This window comes from Palaemon carinicauda, unplaced genomic scaffold (assembly GCF_036898095.1).
Source record: "Palaemon carinicauda isolate YSFRI2023 unplaced genomic scaffold, ASM3689809v2 scaffold48, whole genome shotgun sequence".
Classification (NCBI taxonomy): domain Eukaryota; kingdom Metazoa; phylum Arthropoda; class Malacostraca; order Decapoda; family Palaemonidae; genus Palaemon; species Palaemon carinicauda.
Window position 1 is genome coordinate 340,205 of NW_027171739.1, and position 18,227 is coordinate 358,431.

General features: G+C 40.4%; 1 long non-coding RNA gene across 2 annotated transcripts in view; it reads right to left on the reverse strand.

The window, feature by feature from the left end:
- Nucleotides 1-16,675, reverse strand: part of LOC137636988 (uncharacterized) — a 36,515-nt gene extending 19,840 nt beyond the window's left edge. The window contains exon 1 of one of the 2 annotated variants that reach the window (XR_011043330.1): nt 16,583-16,675. This is a non-coding gene — a long non-coding RNA (uncharacterized lncRNA). The remainder of the gene's footprint in view (nt 1-16,582) is intronic. The other variant, XR_011043329.1, reaches the window with a different exon arrangement.
- Nucleotides 16,676-18,227: the final 1,552 nt, after the last annotated feature.

Here is an 18,227-nt window from a genome sequence, read left to right on the forward strand (position 1 = left end):
GGGTTTATATACCGTTGTTAGGAAATATACGAATGACTTTAATTAATGACATTCTTACAAATATACAAAACCCTTGTCCCTTAATAGGATACTTACCCTTAGGATGGTGTTAGTCCTATAAGAAAACTGATTGGCTTAAAATCCATGTTGCATAAGATTTTTCATAACTCTGACCATCCTTTACATTCAGATCTCCCTGGACAATTCTATCCTGTTCGTAATACTAGGCAGGCTGTTAATTCTAATAGCCAGTCCTTCTCCATCACGAGGCTCAATACTACGCAGTACTCTAGAAGTTTTATTCCAGCTGTTACCAAGTTGTGGAATGATCTTCCTAATCGGGTGGTTGAATCAGTAGAACTTCAAAAGTTCAAAGTTGGAGCAAATGCTTTTTTGTTGACCAGACGGACATGAGTCTTTTATAGTTTATTTATGACATTTTTGTTTTTGATGCTGTTAATAGTTTATATATGACATGTCTGTTTTGATGTTGTTACTGTTTTTAGAATGATTTATTGTTAATTTGTTCTCTTCATTTATTTATTTCCTTATTTCCTTTCCTCACTGGGCTATTTTTCCCTGTTGGAGCCCCTGGGCTTATAGCATCTTGCTTTTCCAACTAGGGTTGTAGCTTGGATAGTAATAATAATAATAATAATAATATCAAAACATTCGGACCTAAGGAGGAGCGAGAGCGTTGACTCCAATTCACCTTCAATGACCTGAATTCCGAATATTAAGCTAGGTTTCTACCATTAGACTGACGATCAGGGAAGAACATGTATTCCCAAGGGATCTGATGTCTTCAATGTAAGCCTTAAAGTAAAGTGATTGGTTTACATTACTCTCCATCCTCCCTCTCGGCAGGAGGATGAGGAAAACATTTCTATAAGAACCTAAAATACAGTGGAATAGTTACTCGATATGGTAGCTTATCTGCATCAAGATTTGATCCAGCGACACATCTGTTCAACTGCTGCACCCCAAGGATGGACGAGGAAACTAAGAAAAAAGCTAGACATTCTTACTCCCGTCTTAGTCAAGATGCTTCTTGTCCTACGAGGGAGCTAAGAACATTCCTGTACACAACTCACTAAGCAGCTACCACGGGTTCTAAAGAAAACGTATCAAATGACTTGTGGGTGCATTTCCTAAAGGCTAACATCATGCCTCCTCCTCTAACATCGTGAGTACGAGCCTGTGATGGTTCCTCTGGTTCACTGACTGCCTGGGTTTGTGCTCCATTTACTGTACAAGTAATAATAATAATACAGTAATCCCTCGCCATTTCGCGGTCTCAGTGCATCGCGGAATTTCAAAAATATTCATAAAAAATTAGAAAAAATGGTGCGAGAGTTACGCGAGCGCTAGCAGAAGGCAGTGAGTACAGTAGAACATCAAGTATCATCAAGGAGATGGCGCGCAACTTAAAATCCCCCTCTCTGATTCGCTGGCCATCTCGGCTCCAGAATCTCACAAGCTAATTGGCCGAGCCGCTGAGACGTTTTATTAAGCATCTCTCCCTGCTGTGCGCCCCGTGAAGGGAGACCGCATTCATAGTTCTCTCTCGCTTCGCTTGTGTTGCTTAGTGCTTGTGACGCCCTTAAAAATGGCTCCTAAACGTCCTCTACCCTCTACATCCTCTAGTGAACCCAAGAAGAAGAGATTAATGATGACGGTGAACGAGAAAGTGAAATTATTGGACATGCTTAAGGCAGGCAGTAGCTATGCGTCTGTTGCCCGCATTTACAGAGTGAATGAATCGACGGTTCGCTATATGATTCAAACCAAAGCCAAAACCCTGTATGATAGCCTAGTTCCTGAGGGAAAATCTAACTAAGACGACGAAGGTGATGATGACGACGAAGATGATGAGCCTGCCCCACGAGAAAAACATGGTTTTGTTGCTAGCAAGGGCTGGTTCGAGAAATTCAAGAGGAGGTTTGGCCTTTGCAGCGTTCGTTTGTACAGGAGGCTGCCTCGGCAGACCAAGAGGCAGCTCTTCGTTACGTCGAAGACGAGTTCCCAAAATCAATTAAAGAAGGTGGCTATCTCCCGGAGCAGGTGTTCAATATGGATGTACATGTACACTTACACTATTTATATTATTTATATATAAATGTAAATGTACATACATTATACGTAATATGTTATTTTTATTAGTAAAATAAATTTTTGAATATACTTACCCGATAATCATGTAGCTGTCAACTCCGTTGCCCGACAGAATTCTACGGGAGGGATACGCCAGCTATCACTATACTAGAAGGGGGTGTACTCACCAGCGCCACCTGTGGCCAGGTACTACAGTACTTCTTGTTGACACCTCCTCAATTTTTCCTCGGTCCACTGGTTCTCTATGGGGAGGACGGGAGGGTCAATTAAATCATGATTATCGGGTAAGTATATTCAAAAATTTATTTTACTAATAAAAATAACATTTTTCAATATTAAACTTACCCGATAATCATGTAGCTGATTCACACCCAGGGGGGTGGGTGAAAACCAGTGTACAAGATTAAAGGATAGCTAAGTATCCCGTATTTCATATAATCAGTTATCTCAAAATAACAATGAAATAATAAGTACCTGGTAAGGAAGTCGACTTGAACCGTTACTCTGCCTTTTTTAAGTTCGTCTTCCTTACTGAGCGCAGCGTTCCTCTTAGGAGGCTGAATCAACTCTAAGGTGCTAAAGTATATAGGGCTGCAACCCCTACTAAAGGACCTCTACACAACCTCTAACCCAGGCGCTTCTCAAGAATGAATTGACCACCCGCCAAATCAAAAGGATGCGGAAGGCTTCTTAGCCTACCGTAACAACCATAAAAACAACAATAAAAGCATTCAAGAGAAAGGTTAAAAAAGGTTATGGGATTAAGGGAATGTAGTGGCTGAGCCCTCACCTACTACTGCACTCGCTGCTACGAATGGTCCCAGGGTGTAGCAGTTCTCGTAAAGAGACTGGACATCTTTAAGATAAAATGATGCAAACACTGACTTGCTCCTCCAATAAGTTGCATCCATTATGCTCTGCAGAGAACGGTTTTTATTAAAGGCCATCGAAGTAGCTACGGCTCTCACTTCGTGGGTCCTTACCTTCAGCAAAGCAAGGTCTTCCTCCTTCAAGTGAGAATGGGCTTCTCTAATCAGAAGCCTTATATAATACGAAACCCCGTTTTTGGACATGGGCCTCGAAGGTTTCTTGATTGCACACCATAAGGCTTCTGACTGTCCTCGAATAGGTTTTGACCTATTAAGATAATATTTCAGAGCTCTGACAGGGCAAAGAACTCTTTCTAGCTCGTTACCTACCATGTTGGAGAGGCTAGGAATATCAAACGATCTAGGCCAAGGACGTGGAGGAAGTTCATTCTTAGCTAAGAATCCGAGCTGTAAAGAACATGTTGCAGATTCGGATGTGAACCCAATGTTCTTGCTGAAGGCATGAACCTCACTGACTCTTTTAGCTGTTGCAAGGCAGACGAGAAAAAGAGTCTTGAGGGTAAGGTCCTTGAAGGAAGCTGACTGGAGAGGTTCGAACCTAGGTGACATAAGGAACCTTAAGACTACGTCTAGATTCCAGCCTGGAGTGGGTAGACGACGTTCTTTAGAAGTCTCAAAAGACTTAAGGATGTCTTGAAGGTCCTTGTTGGAAGAAAGGTCCAAACCTCTGTGGCGGAGAACTGAAGCCAACATACTCCTGTACCCTTTAATCGTAGGAGCTGAAAGGGATCTCTCATTCCTAAGATGTAATAGGAAGTCAGCTATTTGGGTTACAGAGGTATTGGTAGAGGAAACTGCATTGGCTCTACACCAGCTCCGGAAGACTTCCCACTTGGATTGGTAGACTCTACGAGTGGATACCCTCCTTGCTCTGGCAATCGCACTGGCTGCCTCCTTCGAAAAGCCTCTAGCTCTAGCGAATCTTTCGACAGTCTGAAGGCAGTCAGCCGAAGAGCGTGGAGGTTTGGGTGCAACCTGTCTACGTGAGGTTGATGTAGAAGGTCCACTCTTAGAGGGAGAGTCCTGGGGACGTCGACCAGCCATTGTAGTACCTCTGTGAACCATTCTCTTGCAGGCCAAAGGGGAGCAACCAGCGTCAGCCGTGTCCCTTCGTGCGAGATGAACTTCTGAAGGACTTTGTTTATGATCTTGAACGGTGGGAATGCGTAAAGGTCGAGATGGGACCAGTTCAGCAGAAAAGCATCCACATGAACTGCTGCTGGGTCTGGAACTGGGGAACAGTACAAAGGAAGTCTCTTGGTCATGGAGGTGGCAAAAAGATCTATTGTCGGCTGACCCCACAAGGTCCAAAGTCTGTTGCACACGCTCTTGTGGAGGGTCCATTCCGTGGGGATGACCTGATCCCTTCTGCTTAGGCGATCTGCTGAGACGTTCATGTTGCCCTGAATGAACCTCGTAACTAGGGTGAGGTTTAGACTTCTTGACCAAATGAGGAGGTCCCTTGCTATCTCGTATAGGCTCCTCGAATGGGTCCCTCCTTGCTTGGAGATGTAAGCCAAGGCTGTGGTGTTGTCGGAGTTCACCTCCACCACCTTGCCTAGCAGGAGGGACTTGAAGTTCAATAGGGCTAAATGAACTGCTAGTAGCTCCTTGCAGTTGATGTGGAGCGTTTCCTGTTCCTCGTTCCACGTTCCCGAGCACTCCTGTCCGTTCAAGGTCGCGCCCCAGCCCGAGTCCGATGCATCCGAGAAGAGATGAAGATTGGGGGTCTGAATCGCCAACGATAGGCCCTCCCTGAGAAGGAGATTGGTCTTCCACCACAAGAGAGTGGTCTTCATCTCTTTGGTGACCGGGATAGAGACTGCTTCGAGCGTCAAACCCTTGTCCCAATGAGCTGCTAGATGGAATTGGAGAGGGCGGAGGTGGAGTCTCCCTAGCTCGACGAACAGGGCCAACGATGAAAGGGTCCCTGTGAGACTCATCCACTGTCTCACCGAGCAACTGCTCCTCTTCAGCATGCTCAGGATGCAATCTAGGGCTTGGCTTATCCTTGGGGCCGATGGAAAAGCCCGAAAATCCTGACTCCGAATCTCCATTCCCAGGTACACAATGGATTGGGAGGGAATGAGCTGGGACTTTTCTAAATTGACTAACAGACCCAGTTCTTTGATCAAGTCCAAAGTCCAGTTGAGACTCTCCAGACAGCGACGACTCGTGGAGGCTCTCAACAGCCAGTCGTCTAAATAAAGGGAGGCTCTGATGTCCGATAAGTGGAGGAATTTTGCTATATTCCTCATCAGATGCGTAAACACCATAGGAGCTGTGCTTAGGCCAAAACACAGGGCTTGGAATTGGTAGACAACCTTTCCAAAAACGAATCTCAGGAAAGGTTGGGAGTCTGGATGAATAGGAACGTGAAAGTAAGCATCTTTCAGATCCAACGAGACCATCCAGTCCTCCTGCCTGACCGCTGCTAGGACCGACTTCGTCGTCTCCATAGTGAACGTCTGCTTGGTGACATACGCATTGAGCGCGCTGACGTCCAGCACCGGTCTCCAACCTCCTGTCTTCTTGGCCACCAGAAAGAGACGGTTGTAGAAGCCCGGGGATTGATGGTCCCGGACTATAACCACTGCCTTCTTCTGTAACAGGAGCGACACCTCCTGGTGCAACGCTAGCCTCTTGTACTTTTCCTTGTAGTTGGGAGAGAGGTTGATGGGAGATGTGGTCAGAGGGGGTTTGCGGCAGAATGGTATCCTGTAACCCTCCCTCAGCCAACTGACAGACTGGGCGTCTGCACCTCTCTTTTCCCAGGCTTGCCAGAAGATCTTGAGTCTGGCTCCTACTGCTGTCTGGAGAGGAGGAGAGTCAGTTTTTGCCTTTAGAAGCCTTGGAACCTTTCCTAGACTTGCTCCTGGAAGAGTCTGGACGGGAGCTTCCTCGGCTGGGGGCTCTACCACGAAAGGGCGGAATAAACCTCGTAGCAGGAGTATCAGCCACTGGGGTGCGATAAGTCCTGGGGACTGAGGGAGCAACCTTAGTCTTACGAGCTGAAGAGGCCACAAGATCATGGGTGTCCTTTTGAATCAGGGCCGCAGACAAGTCCTTAACAAGCTCTTCGGGAAACAGGAACTTAGAGAGCGGAGCGAAAAGGAGTTGAGACCTTTGACAAGGTGTGATGCTGGAAGAAAGGAAGGTACAAAGCTGCTCCCTTTTCTTAAGCACTCCTGACACAAACATTGAAGCAAGCTCGCCAGATCCATCCCTAATAGCTTTATCCATGCAGGACATTAAGAGCATGGCTGAGTCCTTGTCCGCAGGGGAGGTCTTCTTGCTAAGGGCCCCCAGGCACCAGTCTAGGAAATTGAACATCTCAAAGGCTCGGAATACACCCTTTAGGAAGTGATCTAGATCGGAGAAGGTCCAGCAAACCTTAGAGCGCCTCATTGCTGTTCTACGAGGAGAGTCTACCAAACTTGAGAAGTCAGCCTGGGCAGAGGCAGGTACTCCCAAGCCTGGTTCCTCTCCTGTGGCATACCAAACGCCCGCTTTAGAAGTGAGCTTAGTCGGTGGGAACATAAAGGAAGTCTTTCCTAGTTGTTGCTTAGACTGCAACCACTCCCCTAAAATTCTTAAAGCTCTCTTAGAGGACCTTGCAAAGACGAGCTTAGTATAAGTTGACTTGGCTGGCTGCATGCCCAGCGAAAACTCAGATGGCGGAGAGCGGGGGGTAGCAGAGACAAAATGGTCTGGGTATACCTCTCTGAAAAGAGCCAGGACCTTACGAAAGTCAATAGGAGGAGGAGAAGACTTGGATTCATCCACGTCTGATGAGGGATCCAGGTGTGCAGCCTCATCATCAGAAACCTCATCACCAGAGTGTAGCGAAGTGAGAGGTAAGGTATGCTGAACAGCAGAATCTGCACGAGCGGGAGCAAAAACGCTTGTGGTTTCATCCTCAAGTCTCTGTTGCTGAGGCAAAACCTGAGGTTCAGGCTGCAAAGGCTGGTCAAAAGGAGTAGCAGAAGGTAGGCGCATGGGTTGAGGAGGCTGACTCCTGGCATGAGTGTCTTGACTCAAGAGTTGCGCTTGCTGTAAGGTTAGCGGATGCGCAGTAGCAGGTTCCTGAGGAACGAGTTGAGGTTCCTGAGGTGTGAGCTGCGAGAGTTGAGGTAGTGGCTGCGCAGAACGCAGTACTTGTCTCGCGAGTTGAGGTTCCTGAGGCGCAAGGCTAAGGTGTTGAGGCTCTCGCCTTGAGGAGGGTTGAGGTCGCTGCAGCAAGAGCTGAGGTGTCTGCCTCATGGATGGGAGAGGTTGTTGTACCTCAAGAGAGTGTTGCCTCACTGGTGGGACCGCAAGTGGAAGCGGAGGAAGTAAGGTATAAGCTTCCTGTTCCCATTGCTGAGGTTGCCTTAAGGAAGGCGGAGGTAGCTGCACACCGCTGGAAACTGGCAACTCAGTACGTGGTAAGGTATCCTGAGGAGCCTCAACATCGTACGCCTGGCAGACAGGACTGCGGTTAGGCGGAGCGATCGCAGGAGGAGGTGTAACCTTCTCAGCCTGACACTCACGCATCAAGACCGCAAGTTGTGACTGCATGGACTGCAGTAGAGTCAACTTGGGGTCGGCAGACACTAAGGTCTGCTGAGGCAAAGCCTTAACAGAAGAGATCTGTTGCGGCAGCACCTTACTCCTCTTAGGAGTGCATTCAACTGATGACTGCGGCGAGTCAGAGCTGATCCAATGACTGCAGCCAGGTTGTAGAGCTCTTGAGGTCTGGACTTTGCGTTTGAGAGGTCTTGAGACCTGAGTCCAACGTTTCCTCCTTGACAATTCTTCAGCAGACGAGTAAAAGACGGGCTCAATCGTCTGCGGGTGGGAGTGACGGTCTCTGGAAGACACGCCCGCAACCACCGAGGATACTTCTGTGCGCCGATCAAGGCCTGCCGAACCCTTTTGCCCTTCGACATTGCTTCTCCCCTGGGCTTGGGAGCTTGCAAGAGGTCCCGGACTGGGAGGACGACTGGCACGCACAGAAGTACCCTCACGCACCACACTGACACTGACACTAGCACTGCACTGACACTAGCACTTGTCACAGCACTGGCACTATTACCACCCACTGCACTCTTGACCTTAAGTTCCTTGACTTCGGCCATAAGAGACTTATGATCACTAACCACCGATTCCACTTTGTCACCTAAAGCCTGAATGGCACGCAAAACAACAGACATATCAGGTTGAGGGCAAATAGTAGGTTCGGGGGTAGCCACTACAGGGGGAGGAAAAGGTAGGGGATCATGAGGTGAGGAAAAAAGTGAAGAGCGAGAAGAACTCCTCCTAACTCTCTCTCTCTCTAACTTGGTTGAATATTTAAGAAATCGGACAAAATCAAGTTCCGAAAGTCCGGCGCATTCCTCACATCGATCTTCCAACTGACAGGGTCTTTCCCTACAGTCAGAACACGCGGTGTGAGGATCTACCGAGGCCTTCGGAATACGCCTATTACAAGACCTACATCGTCTATGGGGTGGGGCTTGTGAAATGTCAGACATCTTGAATCAAAGAGTTAGCCAAGTGGGGATTCCAAATCAAGCAAAAAGATCGTTAACCATTAATCAGAACTAAATAATAGCTATCTAAGCTAATATAGAAGTTTTCCAGTAAAGCGACAGCCGAAATCTGAGAGAAATACTTCACCAAAAGCCGTGAAAATACTCCAAGATCATAAGCGTATCCCAGAACGTCTTGCCGGAAGCACGACAGAGGAAAAATTGAGGAGGTGTCAACAAGAAGTACTGTAGTACCTGGCCACAGGTGGCGCTGGTGAGTACACCCCCTTCTAGTATAGTGATAGCTGGCGTATCCCTCCCGTAGAATTCTGTCGGGCAACGGAGTTGACAGCTACATGATTATCGGGTAAGTTTAATATTGAAAAGTATTAAATACTGTATTTATATTACAGTATTTATACAGTACAGTACTTTATTTTATGTCCAGTATATAATTTATATCATCAATATTTATTTACATGATTCTTTAATGTTCTAATGATAACATATGCATTTATGGGGTTAGTACACTTATTGTTATTATATATACATGTACACAAAAAAAATGTACGTATTCCAAAAATAGGGAGGGAACCTACTTCGCGGTCGGTTCTGGTCCCCATTAACCGCGATAGGTGAGGGATTAATGTAATAATAATCATGTAAAAGAAATTTACAGAAACACAAGCAGGGTATTAAGAAGCGTCGACTGTTTCGTGAATGGATTTCCCAACATGTCAGTCACTATGGTAGCTGGGGGATAAAAAACTTCCTAGTTTGAAAATAAAATCCTCCTAACAGACCAAAAGTGCAAAAACTAACCTATACACAGATGTGTACACTAAATGCGTTTGTTTCTTCATTATGATCAGAGAAACATAAACAAAACATTAGTTGCCATTTTTATTGTGCTTTTTGGCGTGTTTAGGAAACGCAGGATATAAAATCGCCTTTAATATTTGTGCCTGTTTTAGTTTAGGGTACTGTAGTACATGCATTAAGTGTTCTGTACATTAAAGGGTAGTTTGTTAACAATACTATGTACAAGGGAAGGTTTTAACCCTGGATAGGTACGGTCTCTCGGACACCCCTTTAAGGGTATACTCGGACGCGAACGACCCCGACGCCAAAAAAAATTCTTGAAAAATCAGTTTTTGCAGTAACCTCCTTTTTTCTTTTGCCAAAAAAAACTTCAATGAATGCTTAAAACAACTGTATAGATAAATACTACTCATCTGCAGAAAAACTATTTATTATAAATATTTTAAAAAATTAAGTAGAAAAAAAAAAAGACCTGACATAAAAATTCATAAAAAAAAAGTTTATACATATATACACAAATCCTTTTAGGAATTGATTCTTGAATGTTTAGGACACATCTTGATGTATTTTGGATGAAGTCAGACCCATGGAGGTGAAGATCTGAAATGAGAAAAAAAGGGTAACTTTTTTTGGCCAAAAAAATTTGTCCAAATTTCATGAATTTTTTTGGGTACCCAAATGAAATAGGAAGTGGCTAATTTTTTTAGGGAATAAACATATGTTATTCTAAAATAGAAATATGTAAAAAAATCTTCATTATTTTGTAAATTACATTTATATCAGGGGCCATATCTAAAGGTAATTTTTTGAGTACTTAGAAATTCCGTAAAAAAATACATATATTTAATATATAATATGATATTTATGCAGGTAAAAATATACCAAAATATCACAAATTCTATAGGGAACAAGAATATATATAGATAGGGCAGCTTACGCTTCGGATATGTCCACAAAATGGCCGCCAACCACACTGACTCAGACTCCCTAATCTGCCACTTGAAATGTAGGAAGGGTATGTCAATTTCAAGGTGTTATTTACTAATCTAATTATTATTGGATATGCATAAAAATTGTATGGTGGGTTGCTGGATAATTGTCGATTATTTGACGACTATAAAATTAAAATTCTGACCCAAAAAAATTTTTTTGAAGGGAAATAAAATCGAAAAAAAAAATGTAAAACAATATTTTAGCTAAAAAAATTTGATGATATTCAATAAAAAAAAAGTAAACAAAATTTTCCGACAAATAAACATCTAGAGGAATCATTACTCTGTGATAGTTCCTTAGTACGTAGTAATTTTGAAAGAATTGGGAAAAAACGAAAAAATGGCAATCACCGGAAAATCGAACACATACCTATATATACGCCATATCTGGCTAAAAAAAAGATAGGCATGGGTAGCCAGATCATCTAGAAACACTTTCCAACACTATAAAAATATAAGTTTTGCGACACTACTTGCCAATTCCTTACGGTAACATGACTAAGCAAAAAAATGCAAAACAAATAATAAGGGGCACTCGAGGAAAAATGGCTAACATTCTAATATACGGCATTTCAGAAAAAAAAAAAATTCAGCCACGTGCTAGGCAAACCATCAAGGCACATTTTCCGACAAATAAACATCTAAATGAATAATTACTCTGTGATAGTTCCTTAGTACGTAGTAATTTTGAAAGAAATGGGAAAAAACGAAAAAATGGCAATCACAGGAAAATCGAACACATACCTATATATACGCCATATCTGGCTAAAAAAAGAAGATAGGCATGGGTAGCCAGATCATCTAGAAACACTTTCCAACACTATAAAATTATAAGTTTTGCGACACTACTTGCCAATTCCTTACGGTAACATGACTAAGCAAAAAAATGCAAAACAAATAAATAGGGGCACTCGTGGAAAAATGGCCATTCTAATATACGGCATTTCAGAAAAAAAAAATTTCAGCCACGTGCTAGGCAAACCATCAAGGCATATTTTCCGACAAATAAACATATAAATGAAATATTACTCTGTGATAGTTCCTTAGTACGTAGTAATTTTGAAAGAAATGGGAAAAAACGAAAAAATGGCAATCACAGGAAAATCGAACACATACTTATATATACGCCATATCTGGCTAAAAAAAAAATAGGCATGGGTAGCCAGATCATCTAGAAACACTTTCCAACACTATAAAAATATAAGTTTTGCGACACTACTTGCCAATTCCTTACGGTAACATGACTAAGCAAAAAAATGCAAAACAAATAATAAGGGGCACTCGCGGAAAAATGCCCAACATTCTAATATACGGCATCTCAGATAAAAAAAAAGACATGCACGTGTTAGCACAACCATCAAGGCACACTTTCTAACACATAAACATGAAAAAAAAATCAATAATATACGGCAATTCCTTACTACGTAGTAAATTTTTACAAATATTGAAAAAAAACAGAAATTGGCAACCGCAGTTAAATACCCAATATACCAATAACTACGTCGTATCTGACAAAAACAAAATCACGCATGGGTAGCCAGATCATCTAGACACACTTTCCAACACTAAAAAAGCAAAAGTTTTACGACACTATTTCGCAATATCTTACGGAAAAATGACTTGGCAAAAAAATGAAAAAAAATGAAAAAGGGACACTCGCGGTAAAATGCCCGACATTCTAATATACGACATCTCAGATAAAAAAAAAGACATGCACGTGTTAGCCCAACCATCAAGGCACACTTTCTAACACATAAACATGAAAAAAAAAATGAATAATATACGGCAATTCCTTACTACGTAGTAATTTTTACAAATATTGAAAAAAAACAGAAATTGGTAACCGCAGTTAAATACCCAATATACCAATAACTACGTCGTATCTAACAAAAACAAAGTCATGCATGGGTAGCCAGATCATCTAGACACACTTTCCAACACTAAACAAGCAAAAGTTTTACGACACTATTTGGCAATATCTTACGGAAAAATGACTTGCCAAAAAAATGAAAAAAAATGAAAAAGGGGCACTAGCGGTAAAATGGTCCTCGTGGTGATGAACGACATTTTAACTAAAAAAAAAAACATGCACATGGTAGCCAAACAATCCACCAAGACTTTCCACAACTGATAACCTATACAAGTTGCACCATTCTACGACAATTTCATAATACGTAATAACTTTGATAATTATGCAAACTACCCTAGAAGGGTAAACTCGGACGCGAACGACCCCGACGCGTCTCAGAAATCGGGGAAGGAGTACAGCTACAGCAATGCACATCTGGACACTACTAGAGCGTGTAGGGGAGACACCTCCTGCAGGTCGATCACCCAAAAATTCAGTCACGGGGGTGAGTCACGTGAGAAAAACCTGTTTTTTTTTGACGCTCGGGGTCGCAAACGACCCACCGTACCTATCCAGGGTTAAAAGTCAGAATATACATGTTAAATAAATAGGTAAATATGGTGTCACTACTTCGGGGATTTTCACCTATCGCGGCCGGGTCCGGAACCTATCTACCGCGATAAACGAGGGTTCACTGTATATCAACATGTTCAACATAAAAACATTTTCTACAAGTTTGAACTTTTGAAGTTCAAACTTGGGTGCTTCGAAAGTTTCTAATGACGAAAACTGGCGAAATGAGTTGTGGTAGTCACCACAAAGACTGCTCTAAATACACAAAATCCAACTTAAACAGCATCTAATATCAGAAAAACAGAGGAAAATACAAATTTTGTACATGACTGTCCCATCATTGTACACAGAAAACCTAACCTGTGTAGTTATCAACCCAAAACTGATGCTGTTTTCCTACAAAACGACCACAGTGAACCCTCGCTACTTCGCGGTTCGACCATCGCGGATTCACCACTTCGCGGATTTTTTTCATAACCCATATACATATACATATTGGTAATAACAAAATCAACATACTGTACTGAATAATCAATATAATCGATGCAAAAACTAACCTATACACAGATGTGTACAGTAAATGCGTTTGTTTCTTCATTATGATCAGAGAAACGTAAACAAAACATTGGTTGCCATTTTCTATCGTGCTTTTTGGCGTGTTTAGGAAACGCAGGATATAAAATCGCCTTTAATATTTGTGCCTGTTTTAGTTTAGGGTACTGTAGTACATGCACTAAGTGTTCTGTACATTAAAGGGTAGTTTGTTAACAATACTATGTACAAGGGAAGGTTTTAAAAGTCTGAATATACATGTTAAATAAATAGGTAAATATGGTGTCACTACTTCGCGGATTTTCACCTATCGCGGCCGGGTCTGGAACCTATCTACCGCGATAAACGAGGGTTCACTGCATTTAAGAAAACAAAATACTCCAGCAAATGCAGAAAAAAATGTTGTAAAAACACAGGAAAACGCACATTTTGTACGTAGGTGTCCCTTCATTATACACACAAAACCCCACAATAATTGTATTTTGTGTATTTGGCCCCAAAAACCAGTTATAATCACTCTAAACAACAAACACGTTCGTCATTAACGTACAGTGAACCCTCGTTTATCGCGGTAGATAGGTTCCAGACCCGACCGCGATAGGTGAAAATCCGCAAGTAGTGACACCATATTTACGTATTTATTTAACATGTATATTCAGATTTTTAAAACCTTCCCTTGTACATAGTACTGTTAACAAACTACCCTTTAATGTACAGAACACTAAATGCATGTACTACAGTACCCTAAACTAAAACAGGCACAAATATTAAAGGCGATTTTATATCATGCGTTTCCTAAACACGTCAAAAAGCACGATAAAAATGGCAACCAATGTTTTGTTTACGTTTATCGCTGATCATAATGAAGAAACAAACGCATTTAGTGTACACATCTGTGTATAAGTTAGTTTTTGCATCGATTATATTGATTATACAGTATGTTGATTTTGTTATTACCAATTTTTCTTAGGACTTCCAAATGAAATGTTTCTCTTTATGACGCCGCCGTTTCAGGCGGCGTCATAAAGTACGCTCCATCTTCGATTCGATCGTAATAAACAAACGAAGGCATTTAACGCGCATGATGAAAGTGATAAATAATGATATTACAGTAAAAGCTTTTAGAAAATATGTTATTACAAATATTATTTACCGTATCTATATAAAATCATACATACGTAGCAAAGCAGGAAAACAATTTACGAGAGAGAGAGAGGGAGAGAGAGAGAGAGAGAGAGAGAGAGAGAGAGAGAGAGAGAGAGAGAGAGAGAGAGAGAGAGAGAGATGTTTTACGTAGTTAATGTAAATTTTAAACAAAAAAATAGACCCATTTCATATAAAATAGGTTATTACAAATATTTTACTTTATCATATTACAGTAGTCTGTACAATACTGTAAAGTTCAGTACAGTATGTTGTTGTTAGTCGTGGCGATGAAATTCTCACGAAACAAAAACACGGCATTCGATTACAACAGCTGATTCATTCATCTCTCTCTCTCTCTCTCTCTCTCTCTCTCTCTCTCTCTCTCTCTCTCTCTCTCTCTCTCTCTCTCTCTCTTTCTCTTCGTGTTATACAATACTTACATATAGATGAAGAAACTAAAATTAGTTTTCTTAGTGTCAATTAAATACGAAACCAAAAAAATTATGCCTAGTTTACATCCATTTCAATCGTTGCTATAAATACGGCATCCGATTTCATCAGCAAACCACCATTTTTTGGGAAACATCATTTTATTCTAGAAAATTGCTACTCTTTAAATAGTTAACTGCACATTAAGAAAGCGTGTGCTTTTGTTTTTAAATTTCGGGTGTGTTTTAAAAATCGAGTATTGTTGACTTCTTTTTATTTTACTTTTGGCTGTGATCAGATCAGCTGACGTCTAGCTGCCGCTCTTGAGAGCGTACGAATACACTAACAAAGTATCGTTTATATCATTTCTTAACTTATTCAAACCGTCTATACAGTTGATATTACATAAGCACCAATGTGTTAAAACCTATCAAATTTTTTGTTTATTACATTTAAAACAACACACACACACACACTCTCTCTCTCTCTTTCTCTCTCTGTGGGCTACTTTTCACTACCTCCCATTCCTTACCTCTCTCTATCTCTCTAACAAATGATATCTTTGTTGCTCCTCAAAGTTTCATTTATATTGTAAATCAATCAGGATTCAATTTTCCTTACTTTCTCCAATCTAGCACCATCGGTCACATCGCGGTATTTTTGAAATTTCCGGAAAATCTGCGATATATGTATATACATGCGTTATGAAAAAAATCTGTGAAGTGGTGAATCCGCGAGTCAAACCGCGAAGTAGCGAGGGATCACTGTATTTCAATATCGCAAAAACCATAATTAAAAATGCACCATTTTAAAGGGACTGTTCCAACATTCTACACAGTAAACCCGACGTTAATTTGTGCCACTGTAGTTAACCTAAAAATCCTTCGGCTTAACTATACCATAGGAGCCTTTGTATATCAGCGGCCAGTTCCTCCCGAGTGCACAGTAGATGGACACCGGCTAACCTAAACTCCCCTGCCCTAACCTGACCTCCAGGCTGTGTCCTTACCTACTTAACTAATGGGGGGGGGGGGTTTTAACGCCCCCTGCAACCCCCCTTACACTGCCGTATTCTTAGCCGGCCGACACCATACATACAGGTGGCCGCTATCACACATACACCCCTTATCAGTGCACTGTTCCGAGTAGGAACGGAGTCACCAAACTGATATTAAGTCACTGGGGTGCCAAAGTATAGCTACCTTCCTACATTGGGTTAGCGGTGCAAGGGTAAATATAAGCCAATTTTATGAAAATAATGCTAATACCAGTTCCCTAGTTAAACTATATAGGTAATTTACTGCATATAACCATAATAAAACCGAAACATGATATATGATAATATTCATCGATTAGCTTCTTAAAATATTATTATACACCGAAAACTACATTTGAGACCCACCACCGTATGACTATTTTCGATCTAGCCTGAACTAATGGCTTTTCCCTGTTACAATAAGATTGAATATTATTTATCAATTATATATTGATATATATATAAGATTAAACTGTTATAGAGGAAATTATGTTAATAATGAAATAATTAACACCTTTTTGTGGTCAAAGGTTAAAACGATCGTAAGCGGGACAAGATATTTGGGACTGAGATTCAAGTATAATTCAACGAATTTAAGTCTATAATCTTTATATTTATCATAAATTCATTTTATAAAGTATTACAAATATTGAAATTACTCTTACCTATTCATTTCACATCTAAATAAAGCACTGTACAAGTGAAAATGCCTTTTTTAAACCTGTTGTCGAGGATCAACAAAGTTTGTTTTTGTTTACATTCATCCAATACTGGGAAGAAAAGTAAAAAGGTTCCAACTTGTAAATTTATTTTGTTTTTTTTAAATATATATATGCTTTATTTGAGTTTCTATACTTGTTTAAAGGTTTTTATATAAATTTTTAGTTCTATTCTAATTTATTTTATGTCTTTTTATATGAAAATACAATACGAAATATGAAATATTAATACATATGTTGGCATTATTTGGGCCAACCGAACAAAGGCCATTTTGTGTATTGTAATGCAGTTTCCAGAATATTATCATAACTTTATTCATCATTATATGCTAAAAATATTTAATATAATACTATATATATATATTAATTACAATAAATACTCTATTATAGTATTTTAATAAATTTACCTAAATTACATTATATTTTTTAATTTCTGACTTTCATAATTTCATGATTAAATGTGCATTACATATCATGCACAAATGACCAATATTACATTGAAATACAATGTTCAATCCATAAATAAGGATTTAGTTATTTCAGCACAATAGGAAACATTTATGTTGATACGTATAGGCCTATATATAATCATATAAAAACATATTAGCAGAGTATACATTAATGTATGTGCTATCCATACATTATTATATGTCTAAGATATTTAAAACAGGTTCCATAAGTCAGCATATTGCTATTTTCATTCTTGTCCATAAACAAAACGAATTGCGAACCTTCTTTTCTCTCTTCAAAATCATCTCGTTTACTTCACTATGAAGGTTCATATATTCAGTTCTTAAATAGGTAAAAAAAAATCGGCTGTTTTCCTTTAATGATTCAAAGTCAAGTTTTGCTATTCTTCTTTTCTTTATTAGTTTCCATGTTACACAACTCGACCATTTCTTTCGTTTTACTCCTCGTCTGATTGTGATGTTGGCAGATTCTTTTAAGATTTAAACTTATTTTACGATGAATATTCGAATCTATTTCTACTTAATCATCAGGTAACATTTCTAAGACTGCAAATCTGTTTTGGCATTATAACAATCCTTTTCACTGCTTGTGTTATCTTAGTTTTTCAATGTCACATCTGTTAATTATGAGGTAAGTTTGCATTATTTTTCCTGGTCTTCAACTTGTGTCTCAAGTGTCGAGCCTAGAGTTTTGTTGCTTCATATATCAGGTCTCGGTCTTAATGTCATACAGTAGTGACTTCATATTACCTATTTATTGCTAAATGGTCATTTTGGCCGCGATATTTTCCACAAAGATATCCAAGTATAATCTGGTATATGTTTTCAAGCAGTGTTTCCCCATTATCAGCTCATTAGAAAATAAACCTACTTCCTTATATGGAGTGCCATGCTCTCTCCCAGAATGTAAAAAACCACTTTCCTCCAAGGCTTTCCTTTTCGAATCCAGTCTTGTCTTCCAGTGAATACACATATCCAGGCCATTCTTTACAAAAAACCGACAAAGGCTGCTCTTATTTGCCGTCCTAGTTCAATTTTGGACACTTAAGTTTTCTTATAAAACCTTACTCTGGATTTTTAAACTTAATCTTACTTATGAGATACTTTGCACCCTTCTCCCA